At 33.2% G+C, this 6,000-nt stretch overlaps 1 protein-coding gene across 3 annotated transcripts in view; it reads left to right on the top strand.

The window, feature by feature from the left end:
- The first annotated feature begins 202 nt into the window (after nucleotides 1–202).
- The window catches only part of LOC107169792 (synaptic vesicle glycoprotein 2B), a 28,104-nt gene continuing 22,306 nt past the window's right edge, over nucleotides 203–6,000 (top strand). The window contains exon 1 of one of the 3 annotated variants that reach the window (XM_015519660.2): nucleotides 203–791. The gene's annotated coding sequence lies outside the window, so the exon portion shown is untranslated. Of the gene's footprint in view, nucleotides 801–1,678; nucleotides 2,012–6,000 lie in introns of those variants that run through there. The other 2 variants (XM_015519662.2, XM_015519661.2) reach the window with 2 other exon arrangements.

The raw sequence follows: 6,000 nt of genomic DNA, 5'->3' as shown, positions 1-6,000 counted from the left end.
AATATTACAAATCGATGGGGCATTGTTGATGTACTGTTTTGAGAAAACAGGCCGGTAAGAGCCGAAAAGGAAGAAACAAGATAAAAAACAATCTATGCGGAGAAAAGAAACGGAGAAAAAAAACGTGTGCACACATAATCGAAATATTTTTAATCGAAAAAATAGTGGGGAACGATGGCCCGCGGTCGCGATACGCACAGACGTCCACAGTGCGACGTTCTCGGTTGTCCGGACACTTACACACGCCGCCCGTTCGTGTATATCATAATATTATTATTATAACGACCATAAAATAAATCGTAGTGATCACATAGTAGAAATATTCAGCACTGTCATCAGCTCCCGTTTAACGGAAAAAAGTCATTATTATAATTTTTTTTTTTCTGTAATTTATTAAAAGGAGGTACCTTCTATATTGTAGTTTATAGTTAACCGACATGTCAGATTGTCGTCAATGGTCCTAGCGCTTATCGTCGATTACTTCATAGCGAGTGTTACCGTTTTTGCCAAAATATCTTGCGAAACATTTTTTTCGCCGCGTCTATGTCTCGTGTGTGAGTGGTGCGCCGTTGGTCCCGTCTTTCTTGCGCGAATCGTAATATTGTTATTAAATTTTGTTTTTCTTGTATATTATTATATTATTTGATATAATATTTTGTTTTGTCGATTCTTGCGCGTGCGTGCGTTCGATTGTCGTGTTAGTGTATGGTGCATGCGAGTGTGCCGCAGCCGCCACCGCCGCCGCCTAGGAGGAAGAGGAGGAGGAGGAAGAGGACTTCGACAGTGCACTGGTAAATTTAGTAAGATCAAAAAAAAAAAAATAATCGTAAAACATCCATCGTGTTACATAACAAGTGGTTGCCCCGTTCAGTTTTTTTTTTCAAATGGAAAACAACCGATGCGAACCATACAAATAATATTATTATTTAACATTTTAACTAAACACACCACCAACGACACTAACCGGATAAATGATCTCGGATCTGCGTCTTGTATCGGTCGTCACGCGGTGTAAAAATCCGACGGTCTCTTACTCTAGCACGATGTGTATGTGTGTGTAGTGAGTGCTGCGCGCGCGCTCGTATGTGGTATCCAGAGAAGACGGACTCGTAGTCGTGGTCCAAGGACTACACATCGTGTACCGCGTTCAAGGACACGATTTTCAAGGTCGTGTTTTCTCCCCAATCGAACAATTTTCACCACGTCATTGTTTATTCGATATTATATTCGCTGTGATTTATAATCGTCAACAGTTACAGCATCTTCGCCGACTTCGCGAAAACACTACTATTTTTTTCAAAAAATTATTATTATTACGATTATTTTAATTTTTGTTTTTATTTTGTTCTTATCTATCTGACACCCGGAACGTAAACTCGCGCGTAAACACACATTGCCAGGGTTGTCTTAATCTCACAGCCGCTCTGATCCGCTAGTGAAATGTAACGCACAATAATATTGTTATTTGTTATAGGTAGTGGGTACCAACAAGTAACAGACTACTATTATAAATAATAATTACGTGCGTTTGAGGTCCATCGTGGTTATGTTTCTTTTTAACGAGACTAGCAGCTGATAAAGAGCGATTAACGATGAGCGCCGAGAGGCGAGAATGTGATTGATAACGACGTTCGTTTTTGTACCAGTTGCCAGTAAGTAGTTACTGCAGCCATTACTCGTTACGGACGGTCGCGTTATTTGTATGGCGTATGCTCGTGGAATATAGGCTTTACATTTTAATAATTATTCTGCCAGTGTCATTAGAAATGTATTGAACATTATTGAAAAACACAACAGGTGTTATTATTTTCATAATAGTTAGTTGTTTTCAATTCGATGGAGTAATATTAGTGTAACGTGAAAAAAATATCTAGTGGTCTCGTTTTCCTGCAGTGTTTGATTCATTCACGAAATACCTTCATATAAATTGATTAACGGACGAGGATAATAGTACTACGTACAATTAATCGTGCACTGTAGTCCGTAATACGGGATCAATTTCATTGTCATGGTGAGAATCCGAGTGCGAGTTTTTAACAGCTAGTAATAACATTATTATTAACATGATTAGATAGTCTATTTTCTTATGTAAGTTGTAGATTGGATTTTTTAAAAATATTTTCATAATCTTAAAAGGATAATATTATATTGACATTATTGTGAGTTCATCGTGATAATCGATGCGTACTTAATACCCGTGTAATTCAAGATTAACGGTTTGTTGTTGTCGGATGTCAACACAGCATGTGCGCTAATAAATAATATTGTACGTTGAATGAATAAATAATTACGCCGTTGTGGTTTTATGTTATACACTTCCACCAACAATAATTAGGTTTGTTGAATTTTTTTGGATACGATGTCATATTATATTTATTATTTGATGATTTACCTAACCTTGAGCAAATGCACAATAAGGTCTTTGAATTTCCAATATTTGTTATGAACTTTAGGAAAGAGGTAAATTGGTTAAAACAATAAGGGTACAACATTATAGCCTACGTTTTAACTTGCGACACATACTACAAAAATTTACGATAGAAGTGATTTGTTTGTATTTATCCTCCCGATATATAAGTATATAACTAGTGTGGTTTTTCCTAAATTTGGAAATCGAAATCCCTACTTATTACACTTGTTTAAAATTGTCGTTAGTTATGTTTTTTTTTTTTTTTTTTTTTTTTTTTATTGATCTAAAGACATCGGAGACAACGGCCATTAGTCGTAAACATTGATTACATTTTTTTTTTCAAGTATCATAAATATATTGTTTAAATTAAATTGTACAATTCAGTTATGTTTTTACCAAAATTTTACTCGGCGATGTGACAAAAAAATATTACTTGTTAAAATGCATTACAGTAGGTACCTATATTATACGCATGCCTAAAATAATAATAATAAAATTAACATTTTCAATATTAAAGTTTTTTGTGTAGTTATAAGTCTGTTAAAAAACTAAAGAAATCGGCCTATAACCCTACTTTGCGCAAGGTAATGCCAGAGTCGATCGGGCAATAAAAATTAGATTGTGCAGAAACACGACTACTGACACGTTAAATAATATTATAGTGATAAGTGATTGTACAATGTACGACGACGTGTGTATAAGACCCGAAACCACGCCATTGGAGGAGACGCGAACGAGAAGGAACATCGGAGACTACAAATAATAATAATAATATTTACGACGCAGTTTATTATTATTGTTGTTGCTGTTGCGCATTGCTACGATTCAAAATTCTTGTAATCCGACACCCCCCTTGCTTCCTCTAAACGTAATACACAGGGACAAGAAGGTCTAAAGGTGTGTTTATCATTATACACGGCGAGGGCAGTGTGCGACCTGTCTTCATACCTAAACTGAAAATTCGTAGCCCGAAAATATTACCGTTAGACAACTATTGATATAATACTATTTTTTATACTTTTTGGCTATACGTAACACGTTTTAATGTTTGACGTGCACCAAAATAAATAAACAAACGAATCCGTCGGCTGAAAACCAATTATTGCTCACACACATGTAGTACACCTAGTCGTTAAAGTCAAATATTAGGTATGTATTTATAACATGTATCTATTATATGTTCCGGTTTGATGTCGGTAATTTCTGTTTTTTTTTTTTTTTGTTATTTGTATACCTCTTTTCATAATAATTATCATAAAATAATATAATATTGTCATGGTTAAAAAAAACCTTAAAACATATACAGACACAATGATAATAATATTATATAAAAAAGTGAATGTTATATTAGGTTTTAGTCAACGAGGATGTTCCGTTTTCGTACAGTGTGCACAGATTATCGATGTTTACAGCGTGGTTTTTTGTGTTAGTGCGAGCTCGATTGCTCGATAGTTCTAACCAAATCGTATTACGTGCTCGGCCTCGTATGGTAAAGGTGTTACCATAGGGCGCGTCGTTGCCGTTGGTAAATAATACATTTGTAAAAGATCACGGTCAGCAAATATTAAATAATCTACACTCGAAGACTTGGGGACGCCACGCCCGCAATTTTTGTGTTCAAGAGTTATTTTTAATTTTTATAGTAAATATTTTAATTTAGCCCAATGCTTACAAAAATATGATTCATTCGTAAGCTGTGGTGAGTGGTGACTAAAATTGTGTTAATGCCGCTATAATATTATTTCATTGGTGATAGGGGATCACCAATGTTTTATGACATTAGTTTATATAATTAACGTATTTAGTCTGAAATCGTGTTATCAGTTATTTCTCCCGTAATACAAATTTTATCGAACTAAGTTTCCAGTAACTGCCTTCTCGTCATCGGATGAATATTTGTATTTTAATTTTCTATCTATGTAAATAGTTAATTTTTTTTATTATTAGAAATAAGCGGCGCAGCGGAGGCCATTGGCTGACATAGTTTATATTGTTTAGGAAGAATTATTATATACATTATTTACATACACATATTACACATATTACAACATAATTAATTTAAATAGTTAATGTCCTACAAGTTATTTTAAGTTTTTGAAATAATCGTACATTTTAAAACAAGTTAGGAATCTGTTATTCTTTCGCCAGTTAATTTTTATACCCAACAGAATTTATTTTCTGGTGACTGGCGTATACCTATAGTTTCGTGGTCTTCGAGCATGAGCATTGAGCAGAACCTCAAGTTGTCTGTAAATTGCGCAATTGCCAATTTCCATAAGGTCGTGGGGAGTAGTTGATAGGGAATTCATTAATGTAGTTTTTTAATTCTTAATATAAGATGTGTTGTTGATAATTAGATAATTTTGAATAGTATAAAATTAGTAGAACCAGTTCGTTTAATATACCAATGTTATTCATAAAAATACAACATCAATAAAAATGGGAAAAGAATTCAGTTAGCTGTGGTTCCGTGATCTGTCTATGTGGAAGTGTAATTTCAAAGTTTGAGCAATTCGTTTCGAAATGTTTGTGTATTTATTTTTATTGGACGTTGTTCTTGTTTTGGATTACCCCGAACAATCGATGGTGTGCATCTTCGAGCCGATCGCGTTCGAAATCTGAATTGCAACAGGTTGCGCGCAACACCTGTTCATGCTTCGCTCAAACTATGTTACTTACATTATGGGGGTGTAGGCGTGGCTGTTGTTATGAATTGGACCTCATCGAAGAAATAATTGCAAATATTGTTTTTTGGTTTTTTGCGAAACGGCTAGAAAAATCGCATTGTTCACGTCAGTTACTGGAATATTGGATTGTAGCGTAATCTTATAACAATATTTATCATAAGCCTTAATATTTACATTCGATACATGGTGATGGTACCATTTGGCTTGTTACCATTTAAAAATAATATATATTAATCGTTCGTGCCTTTTCGTGGAAACGTAACAATTTGTACTTTGATGGAGATGCGTTTGATGTGTATACTTTGTATTAGTTGAAATTACCTTTGCTCAATGCTCTCGGAAATGGAAACGTCCAATATAATTAAAATATTTTAATAATAGCATCATATTTGTTCGTATAGTATTGCCGAATAACTTATCGATTTAAAGTAATAAATCTCAGATACAATACTAGTTGGTATAGTTACTGTTACTAGAGAAATCTAAGATTATGCACAGTTCACAGTAAGTCATATTTTATATTTTATACATGTGATACATCCGAATTTATAACAAATTTATTATTATAATATACTATATAATATAATATTTATACTATTGTTGTATACTACTTCTTATTATTTTTATTATATTATGCATTAAGTATTTTCGAAACAAATGATTGTCATTAAATACCAATTTTGTTTGAAAATCGTTTAGCTCCCAAAATTATTTAATATAGCTTATTGTTACTTGTAACTTCTAATGCAACTCAGAAGTTGATATTGTAAATATCAGATTATACCTTTTTTGTTTTATTTATTCAAATAATTCATTGATTTTTGCTTCGTTTAAGAGATACGTTTTTCATGTTTTTTTATGTTTAAATTTGTTTGTAAAAAATAATTAATATAATCAACTATA

Source organism: Diuraphis noxia, unplaced genomic scaffold (assembly GCF_037042655.1).
Source record: "Diuraphis noxia isolate RWA-SAM2 unplaced genomic scaffold, SU_Dnox_SAM2 contig0004, whole genome shotgun sequence".
Taxonomy (NCBI): Eukaryota; Metazoa; Arthropoda; class Insecta; order Hemiptera; family Aphididae; genus Diuraphis; species Diuraphis noxia.
The sequence above is the reverse complement of the archived record's forward strand: the minus strand, read 5'-3'. Positions and strand labels throughout refer to the sequence as shown.